Consider the following 18607-nt stretch of genomic DNA (forward strand, 5'->3'; position numbering starts at 1 on the left):
ATAAAGCAGAGACAGGCTTGCAACGTTTCTTCTGTGAGAAAGAGGTTGCAGGGAAGAGAAAAGGCATCCCCCACTAGACTACAAAGTCTATTTTGAACTTTGTCAAGGCAGGATAAGGTATTTCTAGCAGCTCCTTCCCAGATGTGGCAACAATACCCCATCCTTGGACATACCTGGCTCTTATATAGGTAAAAAATTGCATCAGCAGTGAGATATCTACTGGATCGATAGAAGGATCCCACCATTTTCCCAGCGACCTTGGCAACAGATTTGATGTACATGTTCCATTTCAGATCAAGAGTAATGGCCAAGCCCAGGAGCTTGTCAAAACATGGAGCTTCCCCAAGATGAGAGCTATTCATTTCAATTGATGCCAGATGGGGATCAGAGCGTTAATGATGTAAAGAAAAAGATGCATTAAGAGTAACCAGCCATCTCTTTCCCCATTGTACCATGTACTCAAGATCAGAAGAGAGAGAATCAGAGAGAACTTGGTCGTTTATGGTCTTTCATGTAGCGCCATAAATGGTAGTGTATAAATATCTATGAATGACCTAAGGATATTATTTGGAAGATCATTAATGTAGATTAGGGAGAGAGTTGGACCCAGGATGGAACCTTGAGGGACTTCAGCATTAATACTATGAGCTTCTGATTTCTGCCCATAAACCACTACTCTTATGAACCTATCAGAGAGAAATGATTTAATAATTGAGAAGACATTTCCAGCTATACCATAACTGGAGATCTTGTGAAGTAGACCTTTATGCCATACTCTATCAAAGACCTTTGATATGTCAAGAGCAACTGCCCTAGAAAGGAAGCATCCGTCAAGAGATTTGCAAATCTTATGAGATATAACCGTTTAGCACATTTGCTGTAGATCTAGCAGAATGGAAACCATACTGTATGTCACTAAGAAGTTTATTTTTGCTGAGGTGGTTGACTACTTCTCTAACACAGATTCTAGCAACTTACTCATGACGCACAGGAGACTTATTAGTCTATACCAAGAGGGAGATGACTGATCACCTGAATTCTTAAATACTGGGCATACTGACGAGGTTTTCCAGGGAGTTGGGAAGCAATTCTCCTTAAGACAGCGCTTAAACAGCTTTGTAAGTATGGGAGCTAATTCTGGTTGAAGTTTTTTTAGCACTATAATAGGAATTCCGTCAGGGCCAGTTGCCTTACTGAAATCAAGGTTTTTAATTAGCTTGGCAACATTACGCACAGATATTTGAATGTCGCATAGAGTGCTTTCTGATACAGAAGGAAATACTGGGGGTTGGCGGCCTTGGTCGCATAGTGTAGAATTAGCTGCAAAGTTCTTGACAAAGAGTTTGGCTTTTATTTAATCAACAAATAAGTTTTGATGAAGCTGATATTTTTTGGATAGCACAAAAAAATTAGTTTTTTTCAAACAGAAAAACACAATAACATGCAGCAAATATGAGTTTATTAAGGTTTCTATGAAAATAGTGTTTATTCTATTTTAAATATAGAACTGGCCCAAATTTGATAAATCAGTAAGTACTAATAAATGCTTAGAAAGTAATATTGTGCTACATAGTTCAATACAAATATTAAAACCACATTGTAAGAGACAATCTTTAATTTACTCCTTGAGTCCAGCACCTCTTGGTTGACAATATTCTTTAATTTTTTTGCCCTGTTTCTTTCGAATTCTCCCTTCTCATGTAGCATTTCACTGACTTCTTTCTTTGATGAAAAACTGCTGCACGTCAAAATCATTATGAGCTTCTTTCTCATACCATTACAACAACGATCATATATCGTATTCGAAAACAAGGCTACATTCAAGGGAGGTCAGTCATATTCTTGTTCAGGATTGTTAGATTAGCCTTTTTACAGCCAAATTTCATGAATTTGGTCTTTTTTATAAAGCAATTTGGCTTTCAAAGATTGTAGTTAACCTTTTCAAAAGTGTAATGGACAAACTAACTAAGGAAGGGTCAAACAGAATATTATATAGATAATATTATAATGATGTCCAGACACTTTTTGTGGGTCAGAGTACTCTTCCTCGGGGTTAACTTTTCAATCCCACTTTCCAATCCTGGTGTCACATCTTGGGATGAGAGAGAAGTAAATAGCGCTAAATTTCTTTCATTATTTCATTCCTACTCTCATTTATTTCTTTTATTCATTCCCTCTTTCGTTCTTTCATTTTCATTCTCTTTCACTTCTTTGTCTTTCATTCTTTTTATTCCTTTTTTTATTTCTTTGGTTTCCATTTCTTATTTTTCATTATTATATTCCTTCATTTCTACAGGAAAGGGAGGACACGCTCATATTCTTGTTCAAAGTTGCAAACTAAGCCTTTTTGAAGCAGTTTTGCCTTAAAAAAAAAAAGAAGAGAGTTCCACAGGCATGCACTTCTAAGAAACTGACGGAGTTTTCCCGGAAAATCCGTTCAGTTACTTTCTTACTCATATCATGTTTAATGTTTGTGCAAAATTTAAAAAAAAATTCCAAGCCATAGTTATTGAGAAAAGTGCGGACAGATGAACGGACAAGGGTAAATTTACAGGTCCACCCTCCTTTTGAGGGGGGGACCAAAAATCTTGAGATCAGTTAGAATAATATTCCTACGAAATATTGTATTATCCACCATATTCTTTAGCTCTTGCTACAACAGATTACCATATTCATCATTCAATGTGGATTGAAAAGATTCGGTAAACTATCAAAAATTAGAAAACGGTTCCTGCATAACTTCTTTCACCCTTCAACAGGCTAGCAGCAAGTCCTGGGAACATATATCAGAAACAACTGTTGAAAATAAGTTATATATTGTCCACTCTGACTTAGAAAATACATCAAAGGCCGTAAATGACAAAGTTCTCTCTGATTCTCTCTCCTCTGATCTTGAGCACGTGGTAGAGTGGGGGGAAGAGGTGGCTGGTTACTTTTAATGCATCTAAAACCAAGCTCCTATCTTTACATCCTCAACGCTCTGATCCCCATCTGGCATCAATTGAAATGGATGGCTCTCGTCTTGGGGAGGCTCCATGTTTTGACAAGCTTCTGGGTTTGACCTTTACTCCTGATCTGAAGTGGAACGCATACATCAAGTCTGTTGCCAAGGTTGCTGGGAAAATGGTGGGGTCCTTAAAAACCAAGTACGTCCAAGGATGGAGTACTGCTGCCACATCTGGGCAGGAGCTGCTAAAAACAACCTATCCTGCCATGACAGAGTACAAAATACACTTTGTGGCTTAGTGGGGGATGCTCTTTTCTCTTCCCTGCAACCTCTCTTCCATAGAAGAGACGTTGCAAGCCTGTCTTTGTTTTATCGTTATTTCCATGGCAAATCCTTGTCTGAGCTTCAATCTCTGGTCCCCCCCTCGCCAATCTTTCACGGTAAACACCCGTCTAGCTGAAACCACTGTCAATAATTTTCCCCACTCTTTATCTGTGTCTAAATCCAAACGTAGATTCCATGAACAAAGCTTTTTTCTTAGAAGTGCATGCCTGTGGAATTCTCTTCCGTTTGCCTGTTGGCCACCTGGCTACAACCTGGATGTCTTCAAGTCCAACATGAACAAATTCCTGATGAACCGCCACCTTAAGTAAGACACTTTATCAAATCTCCAATACTAACGATTACTACGATACTATCCCATTGATTACTGTACACGCAATAACCCTTATCCTCGAGTGGTTTCCGGACCTTAATAAGTGGTGACCTTCATGTAAAAAAAAAGAAAAAAAACATGGCATTCTTAACCTTGACAGAGTGATATGGGATAAGATATTGACTTAAGAGGGAGAAAATAATGAAATACCAAGGTCTTATGTACGGCATGAAAAGAAACTGGAATCTTAGGAAAATCTTCAGCATTCCAGTAATTATAGAAGCAACTCAACTCGTGAAAAAGAATTTCAAAAACTACCTGTCAAATATACCTGGCGAACAAAAATTTTCCGATGCTAAAACGATTCTGTTAATTGTCTTTTTTTTTTATTTGATGTTATTTAAAACAAAATCTTCCATTGCTGGTAATGATGATAAAATAATAAATATTGATTGATTTTAAAATACCAGTAAAGCTAAAATCGATAGATCATCCTTCACAATTGTATTTTGACGTTCAGGAAAATATCTGCATATTTAACATGTGTTTGTACAAAAATCGGGGAAAATAACAATTTTATAGTTAAATAATTAAAGATTTATAAAGAATCGGAATCGGGAATTTAGCATGGAATCAGTAATTGTATCGGAATCGAAAAAAATATTGGAATCATCCCATCACTCAACAATACATAGAAACATTATATCATCGCATTTTCTACAAAAGCCTCCTAGAAAATAAGAACATGCCAGTCGTGAGATTGCATACAACGTAAGAAGGGGCCCAAATCTTTCTTCTTCATCTTGTGTGAAGTATTCCCAAAATTATGCCATGAAAACTATGATCAAAGAGCATCATATTCTCCACCAAACAAACTTCAAATCCGTTAAATAGTTGAAACTCATGTGAGCAATAGAAAACAAGACCACAAGTTTGTCGTGAGACTGCGTACTTCCATCTGACAAGGTAAGCATAGATCAAAGTCTTATCCGCGCTTTACTTACCTATACTGTATGAAGTATTCTCAAAGCTGCATGATTAAAAAAATCTATTTATTTGATCAAACTGAAATTTTGCGTAGGGTTTACTGTTATCCATAAAGCATACACAAATTAAAAAAAAAAAAAAAAAGGAGTTAAAATTCAACCAAAATTTTTAATCATGGGTTAAGTTTTCAAGGTCAAAAGTCAGTCATATGATTTAAGACTTCATTGACTACAATATAGACCAAGTATGGAGTCTCTATGATAAACAGAACTAAAGTTATTGCACAAAATGGGACTTTTACCATTTCTGTGACTTTGGCATTGATCTTTTGACCTAGATAGCTCAAAATTAAATCAGTTTGAATTTAAACCATGATCGATATTTTGATCAAGTCTAATGAGGATCGGCCAAGCGATATGCACTCGATACTGTACACGAACAACCTTAACTGTAAACATACCCTTCTTGGCAAAAAGATAATTAAAATTTTATAGTGCCTTGTTTATTCTTTTATCAAACTTTCAACAATGAAATATTCTTTTTACGCGTCGAAATGAAAATTTCTAATCAGCGAACCAATCATGTTATCTTCAATTGATAAAACATGATAATTGGAATTTGTTTCTTCATCTTCTTCAGATTCTTTCGTCAAGATTATCACTCTCTATAGCATATTAAAATGGGGGCCAAGTAATTGGAATTCTTTTCATATTGAAAGTATTTTAAGTCTTACTGGATACTAGTAGGACTACCCGACGTTGCTTGGGGCAAATGTGTTAACTTCTTTCTTTTAAAAACTTCCATCACTCTAATTCTCACTATATATCTTCTTTTCCCTAATCCCGTTTTTATTCTCCACCAAGCCCATTCCTCTCTAGCTGAACATGCACGCATGCGCACACACACACACACACACACACACACACACACACACACACACACACACACACACACACACACAACACTTTTTATCCATCTATTTTTCTCTCTTCATCATTTCTCTGTGTCTTCTTAACCCCTGCTTTGTCTTCCACTCAGCCCATTCCTCTCTAATTACACACATAAACTATGCTTTACATAACAGATCCATTGATTAATGAGTCGGGATTTTTTTTTTAAATTCATACATAATAACACTGAAAAACTGCCTCCCTCTCGACACAACCTGGCCTAGTTGACCCGAGCAAATGAATATTATTCATCCAGGAAAATGCTGGTAAAAAAATAGACCAACTTTGTGAGAGTTTGTTTTGTAGTTTTTTTTTTACTTTTAGCTGGACATACAAACATATGCACACAGACAACTGTCCTTTACATAATAGAGGTGGAATCCCATTTTAACAGTAGTAGCAACAACGGCTGCAAAGAAATAATTTCTATAAAAGTTTCAATGTTTATCTTATTGGTGATTGGGAAGTGACGGTCGCTTAGTGGTTAACGATACGGACTGAGAACCCAGGTGTGCCAAGTTTAAATCCCATTTATTCCACAGAAACACTTTCACTTAGGATGTTGGCAACTTTCACATGTCCCTCCCATAAGTATTCAATATCTTTCTAGAAAGAATTCTAACTACCGCTCCAGAAGATATCTCACTACTGATGAAATTCTCTATCTGTACAAAATAGACTTTGTGGCTTAGTGGGGGATGCTCTTTTCTCTTCCCTGCAACCTCTCTCCCATAGAAGAGACGTTGCAAGCCTGTCTTTGTTTTATCGTTATTTCCATGGCAAGTGCTCATCTGAGCTTCAATCTCTCGTTCTCCCCCCCCTCTTGCCAATCTTTCACGAGAAACACCCGTCTGGCTGAAACTACTGTCAATAATTTTCCCCACTCTTTATCTGTGCCTAAATCCAAACGTAGATTCTATGAGCAGAGCTTCTTTCTCAGAAGTGCACGACTGTGGAACTCTCTTCCGTTTGCCTGTTACCCACCTGACTACAACTTCGATGTCTTCAAGTCCAACATAAACAAATTCCTGACAAACCGCCCCCTTAAGTCAGACACTCTATCAAATCTCCAATACTAATGATTACTACCATACTATCTCATTGATTACTGTACACACAATAACCCTTATCTCTGAGTGGCCTCTGGGCCTTGAGAGGTGGTGACCCCCATGTAAAAAAAAAAAAAATATCAAGAAACGAATGCCAACAATAAATTCATCTGATTTATGTGAAAGGAAGAAATAAATTGATCAATTCTAACAAAATACTCAATCTCAACTGATTACCAATACTGGACTTCAATCAATCAGAAAGAGTCGCCTGCTAGCATTAACTTCATAAGTGAGAAAACAAACAATCAGAGACAACTTACCACATGAACATGTCACTCAAAATGTTATTAACTACGACAGACCTCTTAAATCTAGCCAGAGCCCCTTGGCTACAAGTATTTTGGTAAACAACACAAGTCACAGTCATATATTACTGAATATAGAGATACTTTATATAGTCTTGATAACTCATCCCCACACACACAAAAAAAATAATACTTATATTTTATACAGATCTTCATAGTAGACAGCGTGCCAGAAAAAAACAAAACAAGTCTATTTTCAGCATCAGTGTTACAATGAATTCCACCTCTCATAGCTACATAAGCGAGACCCAAACACAGCCAGCAACAAGAGACTCAGCTTACCACATGAACTTATGCCCCTCACTGTTATTAATTGCAACACAGATTCCTTGCAGGCAACTAAATCTAACCATGGAGGCTTGGTTTCAGTCATGGATTACTAAATATAGTGACAGTTTATACACAGTCTTAGAAACTCTAACACAAATCCACACATATAGACAAAACAACCTTTTCTTCATCTGGATTATTTGAAGTCTTCTTAACTCTTTACTTTAGGGAGGTGATCGTGATTAAGTGGATAACGACATGAACTGACGACTTAGTGATCCCAGGTTCAAATCTGGTTTGTTCTATAGTATTAGTTTTTATTTACAGATGTTAGCAACCGTCACATGGTCTTTTATGCAAAAAATAAACCAATCAGTAAAGTTATACCATGCCGACTCATGCAAATTTACTTTTACATTAATCCTCTACACTTGGTTGCTCAGCTGGTCGTAAATAAAGTTGATATGATTATGTATGGACAGGCTTTGTGACATTACTTTGATACGTTGTCATCTCCACTACAGATCTTTAGATTTTAGAATGGGGGATCATTTTCCTGTATACATTTAGAATGATCCCTCCATGTTATTGATTCTAGTAAGGACAAAAATATTTCAATTGTGAGAGCTACATTTACACATAGATACAAGCCACGGCTTTCCACATTATCATATTATGCAATACTAAAACTTTGGTAATATTGTTTGCTTGATTAGAACATTTGTATAGATCAGATTAAGAAGAACAATAGCATATAACATCTATTTTCAGCATTGGTGTTAAACCCAACTGTACTGACATGCAGAAGTGCAAGTGTAATGTGAACAGACATCTTATTGCTAAACTCCCTACATAGTAACCCTGCGACTTAGGTCCTTGATAGTAGCCTCCTACATCAAAGTGGCAATGTGCCTCGTTTCGGGTGAAAATGTCATTAAAAAATTTTTTTAAAAACCGTTGCCAATCATTTGAAATTAAATAATTTCCACCCTCCAAGTGAGAACAAAAGCACAGCCAGCAGCAAGAGACTCAACTTGCCACACGAACTTATGTCACTCACAATAGTGTTATTAACTGTGACATTCTTTATACATGTCAAAAAAAAAAAAAACATCTTTCTGTATGCAAAAGAAAAAAGTCTATTGTCAGCATTGGCGTTAAACTGTTGCCGGTCATTAGAAATCAAATGATTTTTTTTAAACTCCTATAATACTCCATCTTTTCTGCTCTTATCAGGAAACTCAACTTGCACCATGAACCTATATCACTATTTCTTGAAGGCAACTACATCTAGCCATGGGAGCTTAGCTCAAAGTATCTCAGCAAAGAACACAATTGAGAGTCACAGACTACTAAATATAGCAACAGCTTATACACAGTTTCACAAACTCATCCGTACATAAATACGGACAAAACGTACTCACACATACAAACAAAAGTCTTTTAAATATTTCTTAACTTTTGACTTTTAGTTGTTTTATCCAGTCATAAGTAAAACTAGTATTTGCCTCCCTCACACTGTGGAAAGATGTGAATCAAGGTGAGGACTGAAAAGCAAGAAACCATATAAAAGCCAAGTATGTCCAAGGATGGAATACTGCTGCCATATCTGGGCAGGAGCTGCTAAAAACAGCCTATCCTGCCTTGACAGAGTACAAAATAGACTTCGTGGCTTAGTGGGGGATGCCCTTTTCTCTACCTTGCAACCTCTCTCCCACAGAAGAGACGTTGCGAGCCTATCCTTGTTTTATCGTTATTTCCATGGCAGATGCTCGTCTGAACTCCAATCTCTGGTCCCCCCTCGCCAATCTTTCACGAAAAACACCCGTCTAGCCGAATCCACTGTGAAAAATTTCCCCCACTCTTTATCTGTGCCTAAATCAAAACGTGGATTCCATGAACAAAGCTTCTTTCTTAGAACTGCGTGCCTGTGGAACTCTGTTCCGTCTGCCTGCTTCCCACCTGACTACAACTTGGATGTCTTCAAGTCCAACGTTAACAAATTCCTAATGAACTGCCCCCTTAAGTAAACACTTCATCAAATCTCCACACTAACGTAATGTACTTGCAATAACCCTTATCCCTGAGTGGCTTCCAGGCATTGATAAGTGGTGACCACTGTGTAAAAAAACAAAAAACAAAAAAAAAAAACAAGCGGAAGAGCCCTCTAGCATACATAACACCACCTCAGCAACTGTATCGGCATTCTCTAGTAGAAGCACCTCAAAGAGAGAAGGTAAAGTCTGGGAGAGTAGACCTCCTAGGACTGCAGAGAACCAGGTTTCAGCTCAACAGAAAAAAGGCTGCATAAGTCAAATGTCAGACTGATTGTTGAAGACGTGTCTTTAATTACTTTTGATGTTATCTTTTTCTGTCACAGATTTTTATAGTAGACAGTGTGCCAAAAGAAATAAGTCTATTTTTTGCATTTATGTTTAAATGTTGCCAGTCATTTGAAATGAAATAATTTCCACTTCTCATAGCTACATAAATAACAAAAACACAGCCAATAACAAGAGACTCAACTTGCCACACGAACTCATCTCACTCAAAAGCAGTGTCATCCCTGTCCCATCGCCATAATATCTGTGTCTATTTTACAAGTATTTTAATGGAGAACTCAAAGCATTTGTTCCCTCTCGACTAACCAAACAAGCAGCAAAATCCCACCTCTGCACTCTAGATGCCGGAAATCCTTCTACTGAAATAGTTTCTTCACTCAAACTGCTATAGTTTGGATTTCCATCCTGGGCCCCTGCTTCTCTGACTATCCTGACATGCAGAAGTTCAAGTGTAATGTGAACAGACATCTCGCTACATAGTATCCATGTATATTTAGTCCAAATTACTAACCTCTTACGTAAAAGTGGCACTGTGCCTTGTTTGCAGTGAAATAACATTAGAAAAATAAATAACTACATACATGTAAGAATTACACTTTTCATGACCAGAAGAAACGAATCTATTTCCAGCATTATTTTTAAACTCTTGCCGATCATTAAAAACGAAATGGTTTTTGACTTTTTTAATAACCTAACCTGCGACAAGGTTCATAATTATTCAACAAACCTTTGGATAGCATTACGCACAATGCGTTTATCATTTCTTTGACCACTTTACACATATACAGCTGGTCAGTGCCACAAGTACCTTATCCTTCAGAAGACCAGCCAAAGTGGAAGCTTCTCCTCAATAACCCCCCTCCCACTCTGCTTGCCAATTTAGGTTACACTTTTGTGAACATGCCACCATTTATAACAGCAGAAGCAGCAGCACCACCTAGGTCTCACGACCACCAAGCTGTGTATCTCCCTGCCTAAAAGCTGCCGGGTAAAAATTAAAGTGACCACTAATGGCCACTTGGTATTATGCCGGGTCTGTTGTAGTTGGACGATACGTGGACATTTCCAAGTGTCAATGAATATCCGGGATTCTCTTATTGGTTCATTTTAATTGGACTTGCAGAACCTTGTTCTATGAACAGACAGCCCTCTTTAAGGAAATCATCAAACGACATTGGCAGCAAAAATAAGTTGCAGCCAGATTAATTAGAGTGAATTCTGGCAGATTAAACTATACATATATATGCATATATATATATATATATATATATATATATATATATATATATATATATATAGTGGTGCCAAAAAGGAAGTCCGCATTTATCATTTTTTATTCATATAGAGAAACAAAGGGCAAATCAAACAATGTGTAGGTTGTTTAAACAGTTACATTCGATCTAGCTTACATTTACGGTTTTTGAAAAAATGACAAGTCTGGACTTTCTTTTTGGTGCCACTGTATATATATATATATATATATATATATATATATATATATATATATATATATATATACACATACAAAGCATTCCAAACGTAACGCCTCCTATTTTTTTATTCCACCTAAATAGATCAGATATTGCAAATTACATTATTATAATGACTAAACTTATGCATTCATTATCTGAACGTTTCATCTCTGTTGCAGATATTGACAGTGTAAGACTCTCTCTCTCTTTCTCTCATATATATATATATATATATATATATATATATACACACACACACAAAGCATTCCAAAAGTAACGCCTCCTATTTTTTATTCCACCTAAATAGATCAGATATTGCAAATTACATTATTATGATGACTAAACTTATGCATTCATCATCTAAAGTTTCATCTCTGTTGCAGATATTGACAGTGTGAGACTCCCTCTCTCATATATATATAAAATGCACATATAAATATGAACACACACACACACACACACATATATATGATTTTCATAAAGAAATCCTTATGGGCTATATTCTACACCGATACCCATATTGTCACTGCTGGCTTATTATTATGAACACTTCAATTTCCAAATCTTACAAACTAAGATTATACAGAGAAATAAAAAATAAAGCAAAAATAGAAACGCCACTATTCATCTGCACAGTTACAGCTGCACATAAAAATGCATGGGTGTGTTCAGCTCAGTGCCGGTTGCATCGATTTCTGCAGCAAAGAATATGACCAAACAAATCAATCACAATTTAGGCGGTGCTGCCGAGAGAGTTTTGGTTTTCCATATCTAAATTCTTCAAAAGTTGGAGCAACTAACCTTTGTCTGCAGCAGATTCAACAGGTACATATTTTTCCAACACTTTCTAATTACAAACGTGGATGGCACTAACATGGTTTGAACAGAGAAAGGATTCCTTCAATTCACCCATCGCTTGACGTGTCTGCATATTATATTATATGTATTACTAGCAGGGAGTACCCGGCGTTGCCTGGTCATAAAATATGCTTAAATATGATATTTTAATTTATGCAAATGTCATACATATTGTTATAGAGCCAATTCTTTATTGATTATTGAATATTATATTGTACTCAGTTTATAGTTAGTGTTTTTAAAAGTGAAAAAGTAAAAAAAAAAAAAAAAATGACTTGGGTGCCATCATCTAGAATCGAAACCAAAACTTATAGTGCTCCAGCCTAAATAATTACCATTTGAGCTATTGTCAGAAATAGATAAAAATGAATTAACATTAATATACATATTTGTGCATGCGCGCAAGAGAACATTAATTCGACTTATGCCTGCTAAGTTCCATGTCTGTATATTATGTTCTATATGGATTATATATATATATATATATATATACACACACACACACACACACATATGTGTGTGTGTGTGTATATATATATATATACACACACACACACGCATATATATATACACACGCATATATATATATATACACACACACATATATATACACACACACATATATACACACACACACACACACACACACATATATATATATATATAATATAGAGCTGTGTGTGTGTGTGTCTGGTCACGAATAGGCTCCTATATGGTTGACTATTTTAAAAAACTGATTGCATATAATGATAGAAGATGTATCGAGACACAGGAATGAGTATGTTTGATCTGGCAGAACAGTGGTTCATTAAAATTGTGGGGTCTGCGTTCGCGCTTGGTCCACAAAGTATGGAAATAAAAAATTTAAAAATTAAAAAAAAACGCTTACAAGTGTTTTTGATATAGATGTACATAATAATACTTTGATAAATATGTTTTAACTGAAATAGGGATGGTATAATAAAATTGTAGGGCCTGCATTCGCGCCTGGCCTCCATAGAACGAAAATAGGCACAAACTTTGATAAATACTTTTCATATCTATCTGCGTAAGTATACTTTGATAATTATGTTTCAGTTTGAAGAAATATGGTATAATAAAATTATGGGTTGTTCGTTCGCGCCTGACCTCCATAGAATGGAAATATGTCACAAAGTTTAACAAGGTTTTTTTTAATATAGATCCACAGAATATTGTGATAAGTGTTTCAGTGTGAACAGGTATGGTATAATAAATTATGGGGTTTATCTATTTTATTTTTACTTTCATCATATTTTGCTTTGGTTTTGATACCCTCAAATTCAACCCAAATTTACAACCCTTCCTTTTCATAATCTATCATACTTTCATAAATCAGAGTCTATTTTCTGTAAGCTTTTTTTGAACCCAGTCAACGGCGGGTACATTTGCTAGTATATATATATATATATATATATATATATACTTAATTTACTCACATAAAATGAATATACGAAAGTATAGATTTATGCGTAGTGCTCAATACGTAGGTAGAGCTAGTTAGTAATTTATAATATATATATATATATATATATATATATATATATATATATATATATATATAAATTGTCTCCTAGGATATCGGGGAAGGTAGTTTCCTTTAAAATTTTAGATTTAATTTTAATTAAAAATAATGAATATCCTTTTTCATGCCTGTAACAAGTTGAAATTACTTTTAGTTTCAATATTTTATTTCAGTGAAAAAAATATTTATTTGTAATAAAATAAATTATTAAAATCTGATTTCAAACATAAAAAAAAGCCTATACAATTAAATCTACTCTTTTGTCTTTCCCCTTCTCTTTTTTTACTTCTCTCCTTTGTATCTCTATTTTCCCACTCTATCTTTCTGTTTTTTTTTTGTATAGTTTTATAGGTTAAACACTTTCAAGACTATATATATATACAGGGTGATACAAAAAAAAAAAAAAAAAAAAAAAGCTAAATGGAGGCCATCTTGAACATATGCTGTAAAACGGATGAAAAAAAGCCAAAGACCCTAGTGTTTTGATGTGATGTTTTGAATATAATAAACTAGTTATGACCAAAGTTTCATTTCATTCCGACAAAACACTAAGAAACGGGGGGGGGGGCTAATTAGAGTTGGGGCCCGTTTTTTTTGTCACCCTGTGTGTGTGTGTGTGTGTGTGTATATATATATATATATATATATATATATATATATATATATATATATATATATATATATTGAAATGTCACTCACCGTAGGTGGGTTGAACTGGCTTCTCTTAAAGGAGGAAGTTTTTCATGGAAGTATGAAATTCATAAGTGGTTCTCAGTTGCATGCATATGTTAGGGGAGATGACATTAGGTTTTTGTAGCTCTTGCAGGAAGGTGTCACCGTTCTTCTACACACAACACTTGGTATTCTCAAGTGATCACTCATTTAGTACTGTCCAGGCTCAACGTTGCTTAACTTTGGTGATCCAATGAGAACCGGTGTGTCAATGTGATTATGTTGTACATATTGAAGTATATAACTAGAAAATTGATTCCGTTTTGTTGGCCAAGCCAATCACTCGGGCAACGACAGGAAGCCATGCTAGTCTAATTAATAAATAGCAGTAACATAAATAGTTGTAACTGTTAATTCTCAAAATTTCAGACAAAAATTTTAGATTGAAATCTTTTAATGTCTGCAAAACCTATCCATAAACTTACACTCTTTTCCCCCATTTGAAAGTACATCGAATGGAAACCAACTTAAAATCTAATCTTCCTTTCGATAATAAAAATAAACTATGGTTGATCTGATGCCAGACATTTTAATAACGGATCTGCAATGATAAAATCTTTATTACACAATTTGTAACAGTCATAAATATTTATTTTTATTCTATCCTGCAAAGAACAGTCTCTGCTAAGTGATTTGGTCACACATTAACAAATCAGCTTACAGGGCACATTAATTTCATTTGTCCTCTAAAAGAGTATTGTATTAGGGAGCACAGAGCTCCCTGCAACCAACGAGTACAGACGTTCCCTTGCTCCCTCTCCTGGCTTTATCCACTCGATTTCTGAAAAGTTCACCCAAAGATAAACTGCTTGTAGACTTTCAGCAACCCAATAAATTTTCTTACTATGTCTTCACTTGGACATTGTCTTAACTTTGTCAACCTACACCCAATGGTGTTACTTAAATAAATTCCTGTTCGCTGTTTGTGAATAAAAGGGTTTTGTTTTCTTTTCATTTTCATTGTTATAAATAATGATTATGCAAGGGATGTTCCAAAAGTAGGGACTCCATCTTTTTTTTTTTAACTCAAAAACTATAATGTTGATGAGCGACAAAGACGGGAGCAGTACAATTAAAACGAGCAACCTTTTGTGCTCCAGAGTTTATATTTCTACATAGTCACCATCATTTTCAATGCACTTTGCTAGGAATTCAATGGCCTGTCTCTGCTTCTAACACACATTCATGGCAGAGGTTGCTTTCTTAGAGTCTTACACCATCAATATCTGCAACAGAGAGATGAAACTTTAAGGTCATGAATGCATAAGTTCAATCATCATAACAATGCAATTTGCAATCCCCTCCGATTCATTATAAATACAAAAAGAGGCATTGCTTTTGGAACGCCCCTCATGTGTGTGTGTATATATATATATATATATATATATATATATATATATATTTATATATATATATATATATATATAAAACAGGAATAGGCTCGTTCAGTCTTTGACAGACTATGGATACCCACAAAGGGTGCCTGCGCATGTAATTTTTGTGGCAGGAAATGCGCAATCTCCAACCACACCTCTCCTGTGTCGACATTGTTAAATACAAGGGGCAAGTGAAGTTTACGTACAGGACGACTGGAAACAAATGCCGAGATAAGCAGAGCACATACAGTGCCTAGAATTCCCAAATGGTCACCTATCTGGTACTAACTAGGTTCAACGTTGCTTAACTTTGGTGATCTAATGAGAACCGGTGTATCAACGTGATTATGTCGTATATATTGTTTGGCTATGGAAATAATTATATATATATATATATATATATATATATATATATACAGAGAGAGAGAGAGAGAGAGAGAGAGAGAGAGAGAGAGAGAGAAAGGATAAATAAAAAGGAACAAACTGTATTATGTGTTCATCAACGTTTCGTCTTTATTTCGAGACTTCCTCTGGATATAAAGACGAAACGTTGATGAACACATACGGTTTGTTCCTTTTTATTTCTCTATTTTGTCGGAATACTATTTCCATTATTTTCATCATATATATATATATAAAATTGGTATATTTAGGCAGCATTTTTTCATTCAAGCAAATATTATTAAATGCAACAGAAACACTTTGCTTTATGATTCTTTTTTTAATTTTTCGATTTTCCGTAAAATCTTTTTTGTATCAAAATCAAAAGTATTCATAAAAGTTTCATAATTGTTGTCACGAGCGTTTTCTATTCATCCATGAATCATCATCATCCACGAACCTGCTGATTTTAATAATCAAATTTTTAATCGACTTTTCATCGACTCTATATATTTTAACTTATCATCACCTGACGCCGTTTACTGTATTTTTTTAGTTTTCACTTTTAATTCTCATTTTCGCTCCTTCGCACTTTTACTTCAACACCTGATGATGATTCGTGGAGGAATCGAAAGCGCTCGTGACGGCAACAATTATGAAACTTTTATTAATACTTTTGATTTTGACGCAAACAAGATTATACGGAAAATCGAAAAATTAAAAATAAAAGAATCATAAAGCAAAGTGTCTCCGCTGTATTTAATAATATTTGTTTGAATATATATATATATATATATATATATTCGAGAGAGAGACAGAGAGAGAGAGAGAGAGAGAGAGAAAAGGAACAAACGAATTCACACGCTCATCAACGTTTCGTCTTTATTGTGAGACTTGAAACGTTGATGGGCGTGTGACTTGATTTGTTCCTATTTTTTTAAATTTTTTTTATCTCTCTATCACGTCAGAATACTATTTCCATTATTCTCATCGTGTGTGTGTGTGTGTGTGTGTGTGTGTGTGTGTGTGTGTGTGTGTGTGTGTGTGTGTGTGTGTGAATGCATTTTCCATTTATCTATGATATTCTTTTTCGGCTTTATATCCCACTAAATTATCATTTTACTGAAAATCCTCAACAACGAAAGAATAACACACAAATATAAAAGACTGCTCATTACAACAAATTCACACCAAAATCGAAATAATCGCAAACACAACTTAATTGAACAAAAAGTCATGGGGAAACGTTGACAAAAAAAATCGATAAAAAAATCCCACCATAAATACAGGAATTTTCTACTTAATTCGAAATCTTTGTTTGCGATTTATGACTCATAAGATCAGATTATCCGAGAACGGCAAATAACAATATTACTTCCTTTATACAGGCTGAAATGCTCAGAATAAACTAGAAAACATGTAATCTATTGGTTTGATGTTGGCACATTGTATGTTAGTGTATAAATTACATAGTTTTTCCTTTTTCTTCTTTATTTACGTCATTTATTTATTTCTTAAACATATTCTTATTCTCCTTCTCTTACGTCGCTACTGCTGCTGCTATTACTACTACTCGAGTTTTTTTTTCTTTTTCTCTTTATTTACGCCATTTATTCATTTCATACTCTTATGCTCCTTCTCTTACACTATCACTGCTACTATTCAAGTTTTCTTCTTTTTCTTTTTAATTTATGTCATTTATTTATTTCATATTCCCATGCCCCTTCTTTCACACTACTACTACTACTACTATTACTGGAGGTTTTCCTTTTTCTTCTTATTTATTTCATACTCTCATGCTCCTTCTCTTATGCTGCTACTGTTGCTACTCCTACAATTACTCTATTTTTTTTCCTTTTCTTTACGTCATTTATTTATTTCAGACTTTTCTGCTTCTCTTACACTGCTACTAATACGACTAGAGTCTTTGTCTTCTTTATTTATTTTATACTTTTACACTCTTTCTCTTACACATCCGCTGACTGGAACCGTTTTCTTCTTTTTTTTTTTTTTTCTTTATTTATGTTTTTTATTTATTATAGTTACATCCACAGCAGGTAGAGATGACATTAATAATTTGACAAAAAAACAAAAGAGACAGTTCTGACAATGATGAAAAGAGAATAATAATATGATGTAATTTACACCGGTTCCAGCAGTCATTAAAAATTACGAACTATTAGTGTGTGACCTAATGGATCATGTGTCGTCTCGTGTTTTTACCTGCGAGCAAAGTATGCGTTCAATCTTATTACTGCCCTCAGGCAGTTTCATATTTATTGAAGAGCCTTTTTTCTGCCAGTCAATTGTTCATTCTTTGGAGTTCTCTTGACATGCAAGACTTGCAAGATTCTGCTAAAAAAATTGCGGACGTCCATAAAAATTGCTAACAACTGCAAAACAATTGTAATTTCTGTCAAATAAATTCTCATGTTAGTTCCGTCTTTCAGCTTGTTATTTTTACTTTTATAGCTAGAAGGATTCCGTTTTTGTCCAGATTCTTTTTTTTCTTATCTTTGATAACTTTTCTTATATCGAGTTTCAGACTCTTATTGTTCTTTTTATTCTACGAAGTCAGAAATATATCTTATCTTTAATGTGCATTGCTTTTTTTTTTTTATATCCTTAAGTATTTGAAAAAGAAAACGACACAAGATTGATCTTTAAACGTGATGTT

At 34.8% G+C, this 18607-nt stretch overlaps 1 protein-coding gene and 1 pseudogene across 3 annotated transcripts in view; both read right to left on the bottom strand.

The window, feature by feature from the left end:
• The window catches only part of LOC145297722 (transient receptor potential cation channel subfamily M member 3-like), a 790615-nt gene that overhangs the window by 287050 nt on the left and 484958 nt on the right, over window positions 1-18607 (bottom strand). The window lies entirely within an intron of this gene.
• Window positions 15791-15907, bottom strand: LOC145301523 (5S ribosomal RNA; annotated as a pseudogene).

The sequence above is a fragment of the Euprymna scolopes genome, chromosome 18, assembly GCF_053919585.1.
Source record: "Euprymna scolopes isolate OS-2025 chromosome 18, ASM5391958v1, whole genome shotgun sequence".
Lineage (NCBI taxonomy): Eukaryota > Metazoa > Mollusca > Cephalopoda > Sepiida > Sepiolidae > Euprymna > Euprymna scolopes.